The sequence below is a fragment of the Lagopus muta genome, unplaced genomic scaffold (assembly GCF_023343835.1).
Source record: "Lagopus muta isolate bLagMut1 unplaced genomic scaffold, bLagMut1 primary scaffold_93, whole genome shotgun sequence".
Lineage (NCBI taxonomy): Eukaryota > Metazoa > Chordata > Aves > Galliformes > Phasianidae > Lagopus > Lagopus muta.
In genome coordinates, this window is record NW_026040272.1 from 77089 (window position 1) to 97502 (window position 20414).

At 29.2% G+C, this 20414-nt stretch overlaps 1 long non-coding RNA gene across 50 annotated transcripts in view; it reads right to left on the reverse strand.

Annotated features, from left to right (window-relative positions):
• LOC125687855 (uncharacterized) overlaps positions 1-20414 on the reverse strand; it is a 93169-nt gene that overhangs the window by 64307 nt on the left and 8448 nt on the right. For 37 of the 50 annotated variants that reach the window (XR_007374486.1, XR_007374496.1, XR_007374449.1 and 34 more), the window contains exons 1-2: positions 1642-3435; positions 411-1436 (exon numbers count right to left, since the gene is read on the reverse strand). This is a non-coding gene — a long non-coding RNA (uncharacterized LOC125687855). Of the gene's footprint in view, positions 1-410; positions 1437-1641; positions 3436-3609; positions 3733-4059; positions 4388-6191; positions 6274-7092; positions 7216-7543; positions 8241-8281; positions 8351-9263; positions 9538-10825; positions 10908-10947; positions 11182-11480; positions 11563-12300; positions 12620-13858; positions 14028-14596; positions 14645-14719; positions 14884-15458; positions 15628-20414 lie in introns of those variants that run through there. The other 13 variants (XR_007374463.1, XR_007374475.1, XR_007374478.1 and 10 more) reach the window with 13 other exon arrangements.

Here is a 20414-nt window from a genome sequence, read left to right on the forward strand (position 1 = left end):
TAAAATATCGCTTATTTTCATAGAAATCCCTGTTTTTCCACTAAAATATCGCTTATTTTCATAGAAATCCCCGTTTTTAACCTGAAATATCGCTTATTTTCATAGAAATCCCCGTTTTTAACCTTAAGTATTGCTTATTTTCATAGAAATCCCCGTTTTTTAACCTTAAATATCGCTTATTTTCATAGAAATCCCCGTTTTTAACCTTAAATATCGCTTATTTTCATAGAAATCCCCGTTTTTAACCTTATATATCGCTTATTTTCATAGAAATCCCTGTTTTTCCAATAAAATATCGCTTATTTTCATAGAAATCCCCGTTTTTAACCTTAAATATCGCTTATTTTCATAGAAATCCCCGTTTTTAACCTTAATTATCGCTTATTTTCATAGAAATCCCCATTTTTAACCTTAAATATAGCTTATTTTCATAGAAATCCCCGTTTTTAACCTTAAATATCGCTTATTTTCATATAAATCCCCGTTTTTAACCCTAAAATATCGCTTCTTTTCATAGAAATCCCTGTTTTTAACCTTAAATATCGCTTATTTTCATAGAAATCCCTGTTTTTCCCCTTAAATATCGCTTATTTTCATAGAAATCCCCGTTTTTAACCTTAAATATCGCTTATTTTCATAGAAATCCCCGTTTTTAGCCTTAAATATCGCTTATTTTCATAGAAATCCCTGTTTTTAACCTTAAATATCGCTTATTTTCATAGAAATCCCCGTTTTTAACCTTAAATATCGCTTATTTTCATAGAAATCCCCGTTTTTAACCTTAATTATCGCTTATTTTCATAGAAATCCCTGTTTTTAACCTGAAATATCGCTTATTTTCATAGAAATCCCCGTTTTTCCCCTAAAATATCGCTTATTTTCATAGAAATCCCCGTTTTTAACCTTAAATATCGCTTATTTTCATAGAAATCCCCGTTTTTAACCTGAAATATCGCTTATTTTCATAGAAATCCCCGTTTTTAACCTTAAATATCGCTTATTTTCATAGAAATCCCCGTTTTTAACCTGAAATATCGCTTATTTTCATAGAAATCCCCGTTTTTAACCTTAAATATTGCTTATTTTCATAGAAATCCCCGTTTTTAACCTTAAATATCGCTTATTTTCATAGAAATCCCCGTTTTTAACCTTATATATCGCTTATTTTCATAGAAATCCCTGTTTTTCCAATAAAATATCGCTTATTTTCATAGAAATCCCTGTTTTTAACCTTAAATATCGCTTATTTTCATAGAAATCCCCGTTTTTAACCTTATATATCGCTTATTTTCATAGAAATCCCCGTTTTTAACCTTAAATATCGCTTATTTTCATAGAAATCCCCGTTTTTAACCTGAAATATCGCTTATTTTCATAGAAATCCCCGTTTTTAACCTTAAATATCGCTTATTTTCATAGAAATCCCCGTTTTTAGCCTTAAATATCGCTTATTTTCATAGAAATCCCTATTTTTAACCTTAAATATCGCTTATTTTCATAGAAATCCCAGTTTTTCCACTAAAATATCGCTTATTTTCATAGAAATCCCCGTTTTTAACCTTAAATATCGCTTATTTTCATAGAAATCCCCGTTTTTAACCTTAAATGTCGCTTATTTTCATAGAAATCCCTATTTTTAACCTTAAATATCGCTTATTTTCATAGAAATCCCTATTTTTAACCTTAAATATCGCTTATTTTCATAGAAATCCCTGTTTTTCCACTAAAATATCGCTTATTTTCATAGAAATCCCCGTTTTTAACCTTAAATATCGCTTATTTTCATAGAAATCCCCGTTTTTAACCTTAAATATCGCTTATTTTCATAGAAATCCCTGTTTTTAACCTAAAATATCGCTTATTTTCATAGAAATCCCCGTTTTTTAACCTTAAATATCGCTTATTTTCATAGAAATCCCCGTTTTTAGCCTGAAATATCGCTTATTTTCATAGAAATCCCTGTTTTTAACCTTAAATATCGCTTATTTTCATAGAAATCCGTTTTTAACCTTAAATATCGCTTATTTTCATAGAAATCCCTGTTTTTAACCTTAAATATCGCTTATTTTCATAGAAATCCCTGTTTTTCCAATAAAATATCGCTTATTTTCATAGAAATCCCCGTTTTTAACCTTAAATATCGCTTATTTTCATAGAAATCCCCGTTTTTAACCTTAATTATCGCTTATTTTCATAGAAATCCCCGTTTTTAACCTTAAATATCGCTTATTTTCATAGAAATCCCTGTTTTTAACCTTAATTATTGCTTATTTTCATAGAAATCCCTGTTTTTAACCTTAAATATCGCTTATTTTCATAGAAATCCCCGTTTTTCCCATAAAATATCGCTTATTTTCATAGAAATCCCTGTTTTTCCACTAAAATATCGCTTATTTTCATAGAAATCCCCGTTTTTAACCTTAAATATCGCTTATTTTCATAGAAATCCCCGTTTTTAACCTTAAATATCGCTTATTTTCATAGAAATCCCTGTTTTTAACCTTAAATATCGCTTATTTTCATAGAAATCCCTGTTTTTAACCTTAAATATCGCTTATTTTCATAGAAATCCCCGTTTTTAACCTTAAATATCTCTTATTTTCATAGAAATCCCCGTTTTTAACCTTAAATATCGCTTATTTTCATAGAAATCCCCGTTTTTAACCTTAAATATCGCTTATTTTCATAGAAATCCCCGTTTTTAACCTTAAATATCGCTTATTTTCATAGAAATCCCCGTTTTTAACCCTAAAATATCGCTTATTTTCATAGAAATCCCTGTTTTTAACCTTAAATATCGCTTATTTTCATAGAAATCCCTGTTTTTCCAATAAAATATCGCTTATTTTCATAGAAATCCCTGTTTTTAACCTAAAATATCGCTTATTTTCATAGAAATCCCCGTTTTTAGCCTTAAATATCGCTTATTTTCATAGAAATCCCTGTTTTTAACCTAAAATATCGCTTATTTTCATAGAAATCCCCGTTTTTAACCCTAAATTTCGCTTATTTTCATAGAAATCCCCGTTTTTAACCTTAAATATCGCTTATTTTCATAGAAATCCCTGTTTTTAACCTTAAATATCGCTTATTTTCATAGAAATCCCTGTTTTTCCACTAAAATATCGCTTATTTTCATAGAAATTTCCGTTTTAAACATTAAATATCGCTTATTTTCATAGAAATCCCCGTTTTTAACCTTAAATATCGCTTATTTTCATAGAAATCCCCGTTTTTAACCTTAATTATCGCTTATTTTCATAGAAATCCCCGTTTTTAACCTTAAATATCGCTTATTTTCATAGAAATCCCCGTTTTTAGCCTTAAATATCGCTTATTTTCATAGAAATCCCCGTTTTTAACCTTATATATCGCTTATTTTCATAGAAATCCCTGTTTTTCCAATAAAATATCGCTTATTTTCATAGAAATCCCCGTTTTTAACCTTAAATATCGCTTATTTTCATAGAAATCCCCGTTTTTAACCTTAATTATCGCTTATTTTCATAGAAATCCCCGTTTTTAACCTTAAATATCGCTTATTTTCATAGAAATCCCCGTTTTTAACCTTAAATATCGCTTATTTTCATAGAAATCCCCGTTTTTAACCTTAAATATCGCTTATTTTCATAGAAATCCCCGTTTTTAACCTGAAATATCGCTTATTTTCATAGAAATCCCTGTTTTTCCCCTTAAATATCGCTTATTTTCATAGAAATCCCTGTTTTTAACCTTAAATATCGCTTATTTTCATAGAAATCCCTGTTTTTAACCCTAAAATATCGCTTATTTTCATAGAAATCCCTGTTTTTCCCTGAAATATCGCTTATTTTCATAGAAATCCCTGTTTTTCCCTGAAATATCGCTTATTTTCATAGAAATCCCTGTTTTTAACCTGAAATATCGCTTATTTTCATAGAAATCCCCGTTTTTAACCTTAAATATCGCTTATTTTCATAGAAATCCCTGTTTTTCCCCTAAAATATCGCTTATTTTCATAGAAATCCCTGTTTTTCCCCTAAAATATCGCTTATTTTCATAGAAATCCCTGTTTTTAACCTTAAATATCGCTTATTTTCATAGAAATCCCCGTTTTTCCCCTTAAATATCGCTTATTTTCATAAAAATCCCTGTTTTTAACCTTAAATATCGCTTATTTTCATAGAAATCCCTGTTTTTAACCTTAAATATCGCTTATTTTCATAGAAATCCCTGTTTTTAACCTGAAATATCGCTTATTTTCATAGAAATCCCCGTTTTTAACCTTAAATATCGCTTATTTTCATAGAAATCCCCGTTTTTAACCTTAAATATCGCTTATTTTCATAGAAATCCCCGTTTTTAACCTAAAATATCGCTTATTTTCATAGAAATCCCCGTTTTTAACCTTAAATATCGCTTATTTTCATAGAAATCCCTGTTTTTAACCTTAAATATCGCTTATTTTCATAGAAATCCCCGTTTTTAACCTTAAATATCGCTTATTTTCATAGAAATCCCTGTTTTTAACCTGAAATATCGCTTATTTTCATAGAAATCCCTGTTTTTAACCTTAAATATCGCTTATTTTCATAGAAATCCCTGTTTTTAACCTGAAATATCGCTTATTTTCATAGAAATCCCTGTTTTTCCCCTAAAATATCGCTTATTTTCATAGAAATCCCCGTTTTTAACCTTAAATATCGCTTATTTTCATAGAAATCCCTGTTTTTAACCCTAAAATATCGCTTACTTTCATAGAAATCCCTGTTTTTCCCCTAAAATATCGCTTATTTTCATAGAAATCCCTGTTTTTAACCTAAAATATCACTTATTTTCATAGAAATCCCTGTTTTTCCCCTTAAATATCGCTTATTTTCATAGAAATCCCTGTTTTTCCCCCAAAATATCGTTTATTTTCATAGAAATCCCCGTTTTTAACTTTAAATATCGCTTATTTTCATAGAAATCCCTGTTTTTAACCTTAAATATCGCTTATTTTCATAGAAATCCCTGTTTTTAACCTTAAATATCGCTTATTTTCATAGAAATCCCTGTTTTTCCCCTAAAATATCGCTTATTTTCATAGAAATCCCTGTTTTTCCCCTAAAATATCGCTTATTTTCATAAAAATCCCTGTTTTTAACCTTAAATATCGCTTATTTTCATAGAAATACCTGTTTTTAACCTTAAATATCACTTATTTTCATAGAAATCCCTGTTTTTCCCCTTAAATATCGCTTAATTTCATAAAAATCCCTGTTTTTAACCTTGAATATCGCTTATTTTCATAGAAATCCCTGTTTTTCCCCCAAAATATCGCTTATTTTAATAGAAATCCCTGTTTTTAACCTAAAATATCGCTTATTTTCAAAGAAATCCCTGTTTTCAACCTTAAATATCGCTTATTTTCATAGAAATCCCTGTTTTTAACCTTAAATATCCCTTATTTTCATAGAAATCCCTGTTTTTCCCCAAAAAATTGCTTATTATCATAGAAATCCCTGTTTTTAACCAGAAATATCGCTTATTTTCATAGAAATCCCTGTTTTTAACCTTAAATATCGCTTATTTTCATAGAAATCCCTGTTTTTCCCCCAAATTATCGCTTATTTTAATAGAAATCCCTGTTTTTAACCTAAAATATCGCTTATTTTCAAAGAAATCCCTGTTTTTAACCTTAAATATCGCTTATTTTCATAGAAATCCCTGTTTTTAACCTGAAATATCGCTTATTTTCATAGAAATCCCTGTTTTTAACCTTAAATATCGCTTATTTTCATAGAAATCCCTGTTTTTCCCCTTAAATATCGCTTATTTTCATAGAAATCCCTGTTTTTAACCTTAAATATCGCTTATTTTCATAGAAATCCCTGTTTTTAACCTTAAATATCGCTTATTTTCATAGAAATCCCCGTTTTTAACCTTAAATATCGCTTATTTTCATAGAAATCCCCGTTTTTAACCTAAAATATAGCTTATTTTCATAGAAATCCCCGTTTTTAACCTTAAATGTCGCTTATTTTCATAGAAATCCCTGTTTTTAACCTAAAATATCGCTTATTTTCATAGAAATCCCCGTTTTTCCCCTTAAATATCGCTTACTTTCATAGAAATCCCCGTTTTTAACCTTAAATGTCGCTTATTTTCATAGAAATCCCCATTTTTAACCTTAAATATCGCTTATTTTCATAGAAATCCCCGTTTTTAACCTAAAATATCGCTTATTTTCATAGAAATCCCCGTTTTTCCCCTTAAATATCGCTTATTTTCATAGAAATCCCTGTTTTTAACCTTAAATATCGCTTATTTTCATAGAAATCCCTGTTTTTCCCCTAAATATCGCTTATTTTCATAGAAATCCCCGTTTTTAACCTTAAATATCGCTTATTTTCATAGAAATCCCCGTTTTTAACCTTAAATATCGCTTATTTTCATAGAAATCCCCGTTTTTAACCTTAAATATCGCTTATTTTCATAGAAATCCCCGTTTTTAACCTTAAATATCGCTTATTTTCATAGAAATCCCCGTTTTTAACCTTAAATGTCGCTTACTTTCATAGAAATCCCCGTTTTTAACCTTAAATATCGCTTATTTTCATAGAAATCCCCGTTTTTAACCTTAAATATCGCTTATTTTCATAGAAATCCCCGTTTTTAACCTTAAATATCGCTTATTTTCATAGAAATCCCCGTTTTTAACCTAAAATATCGCTTATTTTCATAGAAATCCCCGTTTTTAACCTTAAATATCGCTTATTTTCATAGAAATCCCTGTTTTTAACCTTAAATATCGCTTATTTTCATAGAAATCCCCGTTTTTAACCTTAAATATCGCTTATTTTCATAGAAATCCCTGTTTTTAACCTTAAATATCGCTTATTTTCATAGAAATCCCTGTTTTTAACCTTAAATATTGCTTATTTTCATAGAAATCCCTGTTTTTAACCTTAAATATCGCTTATTTTCATAGAAATCCCTGTTTTTAACCTTAAATATCGCTTATTTTCATAGAAATCCCTGTTTTTAACCTTAAATATCGCTTATTTTCATAGAAATCCCTGTTTTTAACCTTAAATACTGCTTATTTTCATAGAAATCCCTGTTTTTAACCTTAAATATCGCTTATTTTCATAGAAATCCCCGTTTTTCCCCTTAAATATCGCTTATTTTCATAGAAATCCCTGTTTTTAACCTTAAATATCGCTTATTTTCATAGAAATCCCTGTTTTTAACCTTAAATGTCGCTTACTTTCATAGAAATCCCCGTTTTTAACCTTAAATGTCGATTATTTTCATAGAAATCCCTGTTTTTAACCTTAAATATCGCTTATTTTCATAGAAATCCCTGTTTTTAACCTTAAATATCGCTTATTTTCATAGAAATCCCTGTTTTTCCCCTTAAATATCGCTTATTTTCATAGAAATCCCCGTTTTTCCCCTTAAATATCGCTTACTTTCATAGAAATCCCCGTTTTTAACCTTGAATGTCGCTTATTTTCATAGAAATCCCCATTTTTAACCTTAAATATCGCTTATTTTCATATAAATCCCCGTTTTTAACCTAAAATATCGCTTATTTTCATAGAAATCCCCGTTTTTCCCCTTAAATATCGCTTATTTTCATAGAAATCCCCGTTTTTAACCTTAAATATCGCTTATTTTCATAGAAATCCCCGTTTTTAACCTTAAATATCGCTTATTTTCATAGAAATCCCCGTTTTTAACCTTAAATATCGCTTATTTTCATAGAAATCCCCGTTTTTAACCTTAAATGTCGCTTATTTTCATAGAAATCCCCGTTTTTAACCTTAAATATCGCTTATTTTCATAGAAATCCCCGTTTTTAACCTTAAATGTCGCTTATTTTCATAGAAATCCCTGTTTTTAACCTTAAATATCGCTTATTTTCATAGAAATCCCTGTTTTTAACCTTAAATATCGCTTATTTTCATAGAAATCCCTGTTTTTAACCTGAAATATCGCTTATTTTCATAGAAATCCCTGTTTTTCCCCTTAAATATCGCTTATTTTCATAGAAATCCCCGTTTTTAACCTTAAATATCGCTTACTTTCATAGAAATCCCCGCTTTTAACCTTAAATACTGCTTATTTTCATAGAAATCCCTGTTTTTAACCTGAAATATCGCTTATTTTCATAGAAATCCCTGTTTTTCCCCTAAAATATCGCTTATTTTCATAGAAATCCCTGTTTTTCCCCTAAAATATCGCTTATTTTCATAGAAATCCCCATTTTTAACCTTAAATGTCGATTATTTTCATAGAAATCCCTGTTTTTAACCTAAAATATCGCTTATTTTCATAGAAATCCCCGTTTTTCCCCTTAAATATCGCTTATTTTCATAGAAATCCCCGTTTATCCCCTAAATATCGCTTATTTTCATAGAAATCCCCGTTTTTAACCTTAAATATCGCTTATTTTCATAGAAATCCCTGTTTTTAACCTTAAATATCGCTTATTTTCATAGAAATCCCTGTTTTTCCCCTTAAATATCGCTTATTTTCATAGAAATCCCCGTTTTTTCCCGTTAAATATCGCTTACTTTCATAGAAATCCCCGTTTTTAACCTTGAATGTCGCTTATTTTCATAGAAATCCCCATTTTTAACCTTAAATATCGCTTATTTTCATATAAATCCCCGTTTTTAACCTAAAATATCGCTTATTTTCATAGAAATCCCTGTTTTCCCCTTAAATATCGCTTATTTTCATAGAAATCCCCGTTTATCCCCTAAATATCGCTTATTTTCATAGAAATCCCCGTTTTTAACCTTAAATATCGCTTATTTTCATAGAAATCCCCGTTTTTAACCTTAAATATCGCTTATTTTCATAGAAATCCCCGTTTTTAACCTTAAATATCGCTTATTTTCATAGAAATCCCCGTTTTTAACCTTAAATGTCGCTTATTTTCATAGAAATCCCCGTTTTTAACCTTAAATATCGCTTATTTTCATAGAAATCCCCGTTTTTAACCTTAAATGTCGCTTATTTTCATAGAAATCCCTGTTTTTAACCTTAAATATCGCTTATTTTCATAGAAATCCCTGTTTTTAACCTTAAATATCGCTTATTTTCATAGAAATCCCTGTTTTTAACCTTAAATATCGCTTATTTTCATAGAAATCCCTGTTTTTAACCTGAAATATCGCTTATTTTCATAGAAATCCCTGTTTTTCCCCTTAAATATCGCTTATTTTCATAGAAATCCCCGTTTTTAACCTTAAATATCGCTTACTTTCATAGAAATCCCCGCTTTTAACCTTAAATGTCGCTTATTTTCATAGAAATCCCTGTTTTTAACCTGAAATATCGCTTATTTTCATAGAAATCCCTGTTTTTCCCCTAAAATATCGCTTATTTTCATAGAAATCCCTGTTTTTCCCCTAAAATATCGCTTATTTTCATAGAAATCCCCATTTTTAACCTTAAATATCGCTTATTTTCATAGAAATCCCTGTTTTTAACCTTAAATATCGCTTATTTTCATAGAAATCCCTGTTTTTCCCCTTAAATATCGCTTATTTTCATAGAAATCCCCGTTTTTTAACCTTAAATATCGCTTATTTTCATAGAAATCCCTGTTTTTAACCTTAAATATCGCTTATTTTCATAGAAATCCCCGTTTTTAACCTAAAATATCGCTTATTTTCATAGAAATCCCTGTTTTTTCCCCTTAAATATCGCTTATTTTCATAGAAATCCCCGTTTTTCCCCTAAAATATCGCTTATTTTCATAGAAATCCCTGTTTTTAACCTTAAATATCGCTTATTTTCATAGAAATCCCCGTTTTTAACCTTAAATATCGCTTATTTTCATAGAAATCCCCGTTTTTAACCTAAAATATCACTTATTTTCATAGAAATCCCTGTTTTTAACCTAAAATATCGCTTATTTTCATAGAAATCCCCGTTTTTAACCTTAAATATCGCTTATTTTCATAGAAATCCCTGTTTTTAACCTTAAATATCGCTTATTTTCATAGAAATCCCCGTTTTTAACCTTAAATATCGCTTATTTTCATAGAAATCCCTGTTTTTAACCTGAAATATCGCTTATTTTCATAGAAATCCCTGTTTTTAACCTTAAATATCGCTTATTTTCATAGAAATCCCTGTTTTTAACCTGAAATATCGCTTATTTTCATAGAAATCCCTGTTTTTCCCCTAAAATATCGCTTATTTTCATAGAAATCCCCGTTTTTAACCTTAAATATCGCTTATTTTCATAGAAATCCCCGTTTTTAACCCTAAAATATCGCTTACTTTCATAGAAATCCCTGTTTTTCCCCTAAAATATCGCTTATTTTCATAGAAATCCCTGTTTTTAACCTGAAATATCGCTTATTTTCATAGAAATCCCTGTTTTTAACCTTAAATATCGCTTATTTTCATAGAAATCCCTGTTTTTCCCCTTAAATATCGCTTATTTTCATAGAAATCCCTGTTTTTAACCTTAAATATCGCTTATTTTCATAGAAATCCCTGTTTTTAACCTTAAATATCGCTTATTTTCATAGAAATCCCCGTTTTTAACCTTAAATATCGCTTATTTTCATAGAAATCCCCGTTTTTAACCTAAAATATAGCTTATTTTCATAGAAATCCCCGTTTTTAACCTTAAATGTCGCTTATTTTCATAGAAATCCCTGTTTTTAACCTAAAATATCGCTTATTTTCATAGAAATCCCTGTTTTTAACCTTAAATATCGCTTACTTTCATAGAAATCCCCGTTTTTTAACCTTAAATGTCGCTTATTTTCATAGAAATCCCCATTTTTAACCTTAAATATCGCTTATTTTCATATAAATCCCCGTTTTTAACCTAAAATATCGCTTATTTTCATAGAAATCCCCGTTTTTCCCCTTAAATATCGCTTATTTTCATAGAAATCCCTGTTTTTCCCCTAAATATCGCTTATTTTCATAGAAATCCCCGTTTTTAACCTCAAATATCGCTTATTTTCATAGAAATCCCCGTTATTAACCGTAAATATCGCTTATTTTCATAGAAATCCCTGTTTTTAACCTTAAATATCGCTTATTTTCATAGAAATCCCCGTTTTTAACCTTAAATATCGCTTATTTTCATAGAAATCCCCGTTTTTAACCTTAAATATCGCTTATTTTCTTAGAAATCCCCGTTTTTAACCTTAAATGTCGCTTACTTTCATAGAAATCCCCGTTTTTAACCTTAAATATCGCTTATTTTCATAGAAATCCCCGTTTTTAACCTTAAATATCGCTTATTTTCATAGAAATCCCCGTTTTTAACCTTAAATATCGCTTATTTTCATAGAAATCCCTGTTTTTAACCTAAAATATCGCTTATTTTCATAGAAATCCCCGTTTTTAACCTTAAATATCGCTTATTTTCATAGAAATCCCTGTTTTTAACCTTAAATATCGCTTATTTTCATAGAAATCCCCGTTTTTAACCTTAAATATCGCTTATTTTCATAGAAATCCCTGTTTTTAACCTTAAATATCGCTTATTTTCATAGAAATCCCTGTTTTTAACCTAAAATATTGCTTATTTTCATAGAAATCCCTGTTTTTAACCTTAAATATCGCTTATTTTCATAGAAATCCCTGTTTTTAACCTTAAATATCGCTTATTTTCATAGAAATCCCTGTTTTTAACCTTAAATATCGCTTATTTTCATAGAAATCCCTGTTTTTAACCTTAAATACTGCTTATTTTCATAGAAATCCCTGTTTTTAACCTTAAATATCGCTTATTTTCATAGAAATCCCCGTTTTTCCCCTTAAATATCACTTATTTTCATAGAAATCCCTGTTTTTAACCTTAAATATCGCTTATTTTCATAGAAATCCCTGTTTTTAACCTTAAATGTCGCTTACTTTCATAGAAATCCCCGTTTTTAACCTTAAAAGTCGATTATTTTCATAGAAATCCCTGTTTTTAACCTTAAATATCGCTTATTTTCATAGAAATCCCTGTTTTTAACCTTAAATATCGCTTATTTTCATAGAAATCCCTGTTTTTCCCCTTAAATATCGCTTATTTTCATAGAAATCCCCGTTTTTCCCCTTAAATATCACTTATTTTCATAGAAATCCCGGTTTTTAACCTTAAATGTCGCTTATTTTCATAGAAATCCCCATTTTTAACCTTAAATATCGCTTATTTTCATAGAAATCCCCGTTTTTAACCTAAAATATCGCTTATTTTCATAGAAATCCCCGTTTTTCCCCTTAAATATCGCTTATTTTCATAGAAATCCCCGTTTTTAACCTTATATATCGCTTATTTTCATAGAAATCCCCGTTTTTAACCTAAAATATCGCTTATTTTCATAGAAATCCCTGTTTTTAACCTTAAATATCGCTTATTTTCATAGAAATCCCTGTTTTTCCCCTTAAATATCGCTTATTTTCATAGAAATCCCCGTTTTTCCCCTTAAATATCGCTTACTTTCATAGAAATCCCCGTTTTTAACCTTGAATGTCGCTTATTTTCATAGAAATCCCCATTTTTAACCTTAAATATCGCTTATTTTCATATAAATCCCCGTTTTTAACCTAAAATATCGCTTATTTTCATAGAAATCCCCGTTTTTCCCCTTAAATATCGCTTATTTTCATAGAAATCCCCGTTTATCCCCTAAATATCGCTTATTTTCATAGAAATCCCCGTTTTTAACCTTAAATATCGCTTATTTTCATAGAAATCCCCGTTTTTAACCTTAAATATCGCTTATTTTCATAGAAATCCCCGTTTTTAACCTTAAATATCGCTTATTTTCATAGAAATCCCCGTTTTTAACCTTAAATGTCGCTTATTTTCATAGAAATCCCCGTTTTTAACCTTAAATGTCGCTTATTTTCATAGAAATCCCTGTTTTTAACCTTAAATATCGCTTATTTTCATAGAAATCCCTGTTTTTAACCTTAAATATCGCTTATTTTCATAGAAATCCCTGTTTTTAACCTGAAATATCGCTTATTTTCATAGAAATCCCTGTTTTTCCCCTTAAATATCGCTTATTTTCATAGAAATCCCCGTTTTTAACCTTAAATATCGCTTACTTTCATAGAAATCCCCGCTTTTAACCTTAAATGTCGCTTATTTTCATAGAAATCCCTGTTTTTAACCTGAAATATCGCTTATTTTCATAGAAATCCCTGTTTTTCCCCTAAAATATCGCTTATTTTCATAGAAATCCCTGTTTTTCCCCTAAAATATCGCTTATTTTCATAGAAATCCCCATTTTTAACCTTAAATATCGCTTATTTTCATAGAAATCCCTGTTTTTCCCCTTAAATATCGCTTATTTTCATAGAAATCCCCGTTTTTAACCTTAAATATCGCTTATTTTCATAGAAATCCCTGTTTTTAACCTTAAATATCGCTTATTTTCATAGAAATCCCTGTTTTTAACCTTAAATATCGCTTATTTTCATAGAAATCCCTGTTTTTAACCCTAAAATATCGCTTATTTTCATAGAAATCCCGGTTTTTAACCTAAAATATCGCTTATTTTCATAGAAATCCCTGTTTTTCCCCTTAAATATCGCTTATTTTCATAGAAATCCCCGTTTTTCCCCTTAAATATCGCTTATTTTCATAGAAATCCCTGTTTTTAACCTTAAATATCGCTTATTTTCATAGAAATCCCCGTTTTTAACCTTAAATATCGCTTATTTTCATAGAAATCCCCGTTTTTAACCTTAAATATCGCTTATTTTCATAGAAATCCCTGTTTTTAACCTAAAATATCGCTTATTTTCATAGAAATCCCCGTTTTTAACCTTAAATATCGCTTATTTTCATAGAAATCCCTGTTTTTAACCTTAAATATCGCTTATTTTCATAGAAATCCCCGTTTTTAACCTTAAATATCGCTTATTTTCATAGAAATCCCTGTTTTTAACCTAAAATATCACTTATTTTCATAGAAATCCCTGTTTTTAACCTAAAATATCGCTTATTTTCATAGAAATCCCTGTTTTTCCCCTTAAATATCGCTTATTTTCATAGAAATCCCTGTTTTTCCCCCAAAATATCGTTTATTTTCATAGAAATCCCCGTTTTTAACTTTAAATATCGCTTATTTTCATAGAAATCCCTGTTTTTAACCTGAAATATCGCTTATTTTCATAGAAATCCCCGTTTTTAACCTTAAATATCGCTTATTTTCTTAGAAATCCCTGTTTTTAACCTAAAATATCGCTTATTTTCATAGAAATCCCTGTTTTTAACCTTAAATATCGCTTATTTTCATAGAAATCCCTGTTTTTCCCCTTAAATATCGCTTATTTTCATAGAAATCCCTGTTTTTCCCCTAAAATATCGCTTATTTTCATAAAAATCCCTGTTTTTAACCTGAAATATCGCTTATTTTCATAGAAATCCCTGTTTTTCCCCTTAAATATCGCTTATTTTCATAGAAATCCCCGTTTTTAACCTTAAATATCGCTTACTTTCATAGAAATCCCCGCTTTTAACCTTAAATGTCGCTTATTTTCATAGAAATCCCTGTTTTTAACCTGAAATATCGCTTATTTTCATAGAAATCCCTGTTTTTCCCCTTAAATATCGCTTATTTTCATAGAAATCCCCATTTTTAACCTTAAATATCGCTTATTTTCATAGAAATCCCTGTTTTTAACCTAAAATATCGCTTATTTTCATAGAAATCCCTGTTTTTCCCCTTAAATATCGCTTATTTTCATAGAAATCCCCATTTTTAACCTTAAATGTCGCTTATTTTCATAGAAATCCCTGTTTTTCCCCTAAAATATCGCTTATTTTCATAGAAATCCCTGTTTTTCCCCTAAAATATCGCTTATTTTCATAGAAATCCCCATTTTTAACCTTAAATATCGCTTATTTTCATAGAAATCCCTGTTTTTCCCCTTAAATATCGCTTATTTTCATAGAAATCCCCGTTTTTAACCTTAAATATCGCTTATTTTCATAGAAATCCCTGTTTTTAACCTTAAATATCGCTTATTTTCATAGAAATCCCTGTTTTTAACCTTAAATATCGCTTATTTTCATAGAAATCCCTGTTTTTAACCCTAAAATATCGCTTATTTTCATAGAAATCCCGGTTTTTAACCTAAAATATCGCTTATTTTCATAGAAATCCCTGTTTTTCCCCTTAAATATCGCTTATTTTCATAGAAATCCCCGTTTTTCCCCTTAAATATCGCTTATTTTCATAGAAATCCCTGTTTTTAACCTTAAATATCGCTTATTTTCATAGAAATCCCCGTTTTTAACCTTAAATATCGCTTATTTTCATAGAAATCCCCGTTTTTAACCTTAAATATCACTTATTTTCATAGAAATCCCTGTTTTTAACCTAAAATATCGCTTATTTTCATAGAAATCCCCGTTTTTAACCTTAAATATCGCTTATTTTCATAGAAATCCCTGTTTTTAACCTTAAATATCGCTTATTTTCATAGAAATCCCCGTTTTTAACCTTAAATATCGCTTATTTTCATAGAAATCCCTGTTTTTAACCTAAAATATCACTTATTTTCATAGAAATCCCTGTTTTTAACCTAAAATATCGCTTATTTTCATAGAAATCCCTGTTTTTCCCCTTAAATATCGCTTATTTTCATAGAAATCCCTGTTTTTCCCCCAAAATATCGTTTATTTTCATAGAAATCCCCGTTTTTAACTTTAAATATCGCTTATTTTCATAGAAATCCCTGTTTTTAACCTGAAATATCGCTTATTTTCATAGAAATCCCCGTTTTTAACCTTAAATATCGCTTATTTTCATAGAAATCCCTGTTTTTAACCTAAAATATCGCTTATTTTCATAGAAATCCCTGTTTTTAACCTTAAATATCGCTTATTTTCATAGAAATCCCTGTTTTTCCCCTTAAATATCGCTTATTTTCATAGAAATCCCTGTTTTTCCCCTAAAATATCGCTTATTTTCATAAAAATCCCTGTTTTTAACCTGAAATATCGCTTATTTTCATAGAAATCCCTGTTTTTAACCTTAAATATCACTTATTTTCATAGAAATCCCTGTTTTTCCCCTTAAATATCGCTTATTTTCATAAAAATCCCTGTTTTTAACCTTGAATATCGCTTATTTTCATAGAAATCCCTGTTTTTCCCCCAAAATATCGCTTATTTTAATAGAAATCCCTGTTTTTAACCTAAAATATCGCTTATTTTCAAAGAAATCCCTGTTTTCAACCTTAAATATCGCTTATTTTCATAGAAATCCCTGTTTTTAACCTTAAATATCCCTTATTTTCATAGAAATCCCTGTTTTTCCCCAAAAAATTGCTTATTATCATAGAAATCCCTGTTTTTAACCAGAAATATCGCTTATTTTCATAGAAATCCCTGTTTTTAACCTTAAATATCGCTTATTTTCATAGAAATCCCTGTTTTTCCCCCAAAATATCGCTTATTTTAATAGAAATCCCTGTTTTTAACCTAAAATATCGCTTATTTTCAAAGAAATCCCTGTTTTTAACCTTAAATATCGCTTATTTTCATAGAAATCCCTGTTTTTAACCTGAAATATCGCTTATTTTCATAGAAATCCCTGTTTTTAACCCTAAAATATCGCTTATTTTCATAGAAATCCCTGTTTTTCCCCTTAAATATCGCTTATTTTCATAGAAATCCCTGTTTTTAACCTTAAATATCGCTTATTTTCATAGAAATCCCTGTTTTTAACCTTAAATATCGCTTATTTTCATAGAAATCCCCGTTTTTAACCTTAAATATCGCTTATTTTCATAGAAATCCCTGTTTTTAACCTTAAATATCGCTTATTTTCATAGAAATCCCCGTTTTTAACCTTAAATATCGCTTATTTTCATAGAAATCCCCGTTTTTAACCTAAAATATAGCTTATTTTCATAGAAATCCCCGTTTTTAACCTTAAATGTCGCTTATTTTCATAGAAATCCCTGTTTTTAACCTAAAATATCGCTTATTTTCATAGAAATCCCCGTTTTTCCCCTTAAATATTGCTTACTTTCATAGAAATCCCCGTTTTTAACCTTAAATGTCGCTTATTTTCATAGAAATCCCCATTTTTAACCTTAAATATCGCTTATTTTCATATAAATCCCCGTTTTTAACCTAAAATATCGCTTATTTTCATAGAAATCCCCGTTTTTCCCCTTAAATATCGCTTATTTTCATAGAAATCCCCGTTTATCCCCTAAATATCGCTTATTTTCATAGAAATCCCCGTTTTTAACCTTAAATATCGCTTATTTTCATAGAAATCCCCGTTTTTAACCTTAAATATCGCTTATTTTCATAGAAATCCCCGTTTTTAACCTTAAATATCGCTTATTTTCATAGAAATCCCCGTTTTTAACCTTAAATGTCGCTTATTTTCATAGAAATCCCCGTTTTTAACCTTAAATGTCGCTTATTTTCATAGAAATCCCTGTTTTTAACCTTAAATATCGCTTATTTTCATAGAAATCCCTGTTTTTCCCCTTAAATATCGCTTATTTTCATAGAAATCCCCGTTTTTAACCTTAAATGTCGCTTACTTTCATAGAAATCCCCGCTTTTAACCTTAAATGTCGCTTATTTTCATAGAAATCCCTGTTTTTAACCTGAAATATCGCTTATTTTCATAGAAATCCCTGTTTTTCCCCTAAAATATCGCTTATTTTCATAGAAATCCCTGTTTTTCCCCTAAAATATCGCTTATTTTCATAGAAATCCCCGTTTTTAACCTTAAATATCGCTTATTTTCATAGAAATCCCCGTTTTTAACCTTAAATATCGCTTATTTTCATAGAAATCCCTGTTTTTAACCTTAAATATCGCTTATTTTCATAGAAATCCCTGTTTTTAACCTTAAATATCGCTTATTTTCATAGAAATCCCTGTTTTTAACCCTAAAATATCGCTTATTTTCATAGAAATCCCGGTTTTTAACCTAAAATATCGCTTATTTTCATAGAAATCCCTGTTTTTCCCCTTAAATATCGCTTATTTTCATAGAAATCCCCGTTTTTCCCCTTAAATATCGCTTATTTTCATAGAAATCCCTGTTTTTAACCTTAAATATCGCTTATTTTCATAGAAATCCCCGTTTTTAACCTTAAATATCGCTTATTTTCATAGAAATCCCCGTTTTTAACCTTAAATATCACTTATTTTCATAGAAATCCCTGTTTTTAACCTAAAATATCGCTTATTTTCATAGAAATCCCCGTTTTTAACCTTAAATATCGCTTATTTTCATAGAAATCCCTGTTTTTAACCTTAAATATCGCTTATTTTCATAGAAATCCCCGTTTTTAACCTTAAATATCGCTTATTTTCATAGAAATCCCCGTTTTTAACCTAAAATATCACTTATTTTCATAGAAATCCCTGTTTTTAACCTAAAATATCGCTTATTTTCATAGAAATCCCTGTTTTTCCCCTTAAATATCGCTTATTTTCATAGAAATCCCTGTTTTTCCCCCAAAATATCGTTTATTTTCATAGAAATCCCCGTTTTTAACTTTAAATATCGCTTATTTTCATAGAAATCCCTGTTTTTAACCTGAAATATCGCTTATTTTCATAGAAATCCCCGTTTTTAACCTTAAATATCGCTTATTTTCATAGAAATCCCTGTTTTTAACCTAAAATATCGCTTATTTTCATAGAAATCCCTGTTTTTAACCTTAAATATCGCTTATTTTCATAGAAATCCCTGTTTTTCCCCTTAAATATCGCTTATTTTCATAGAAATCCCTGTTTTTCCCCTAAAATATCGCTTATTTTCATAAAAATCCCTGTTTTTAACCTTAAATATCGCTTATTTTCATAGAAATCCCTGTTTTTAACCTTAAATATCACTTATTTTCATAGAAATCCCTGTTTTTTCCCCTTAAATATCGCTTATTTTCATAAAAATCCCTGTTTTTAACCTTGAATAACGCTTATTTTCATAGAAATCCCTGTTTTTCCCCCAAAATATCGCTTATTTTAATAGAAATCCCTGTTTTTAACCTAAAATATTGCTTATTTTCAAAGAAATCCCTGTTTTCAACCTTAAATATCGCTTATTTTCATAGAAATCCCTGTTTTTAACCTTAAATATCCCTTATTTTCATAGAAATCCCTGTTTTTCCCCAAAAAATTGCTTATTATCATAGAAATCCCTGTTTTTAACCAGAAATATCGCTTATTTTCATAGAAATCCCTGTTTTTAACCTTAAATATCGCTTATTTTCATAGAAATCCCTGTTTTTTCCCCCAAAATATCGCTTATTTTAATAGAAATCCCTGTTTTTAACCTAAAATATCGCTTATTTTCAAAGAAATCCCTGTTTTTAACCTTAAATATCGCTTATTTTCATAGAAATCCCTGTTTTTAACCTGAAATATCGCTTATTTTCATAGAAATCCCTGTTTTTAACCTTAAATATCGCTTATTTTCATAGAAATCCCTGTTTTTCCCCTTAAATATCGCTTATTTTCATAGAAATCCCTGTTTTTAACCTTAAATATCGCTTATTTTCATAGAAATCCCTGTTTTTAACCTTAAAAATCGCTTATTTTCATAGAAATCCCCGTTTTTAACCTTAAATATCGCTTATTTTCATAGAAATCCCCGTTTTTAACCTAAAATATAGCTTATTTTCATAGAAATCCCCGTTTTTAACCTTAAATGTCGCTTATTTTCATAGAAATCCCTGTTTTTAACCTAAAATATCGCTTATTTTCATAGAAATCCCCGTTTTTCCCCTTAAATATTGCTTACTTTCATAGAAATCCCCGTTTTTAACCTTAAATGTCGCTTATTTTCATAGAAATCCCCATTTTTAACCTTAAATATCGCTTATTTTCATATAAATCCCCGTTTTTAACCTAAAATATCGCTTATTTTCATAGAAATCCCCGTTTTTCCCCTTAAATATCGCTTATTTTCATAGAAATCCCTGTTTTTCCCCTAAATATCGCTTATTTTCATAGAAATCCCCGTTTTTAACCTTAAATATCGCTTATTTTCATAGAAATCCCCGTTTTTAACCTTAAATATCGCTTATTTTCATAGAAATCCCCGTTTTTAACCTTAAATATCGCTTATTTTCATAGAAATCCCCGTTTTTAACCTTAAATATCGCTTATTTTCATAGAAATCCCCGTTTTTAACCTTAAATGTCGCTTACTTTCATAGAAATCCCCGTTTTTAACCTTAAATATCGCTTATTTTCATAGAAATCCCCGTTTTTAACCTTAAATATCGCTTATTTTCATAGAAATCCCCGTTTTTAACCTTAAATATCGCTTATTTTCATAGAAATCCCTGTTTTTAACCTAAAATATCGCTTATTTTCATAGAAATCCCCGTTTTTAACCTTAAATATCGCTTATTTTCATAGAAATCCCTGTTTTTAACCTTAAATATCGCTTATTTTCATAGAAATCCCCGTTT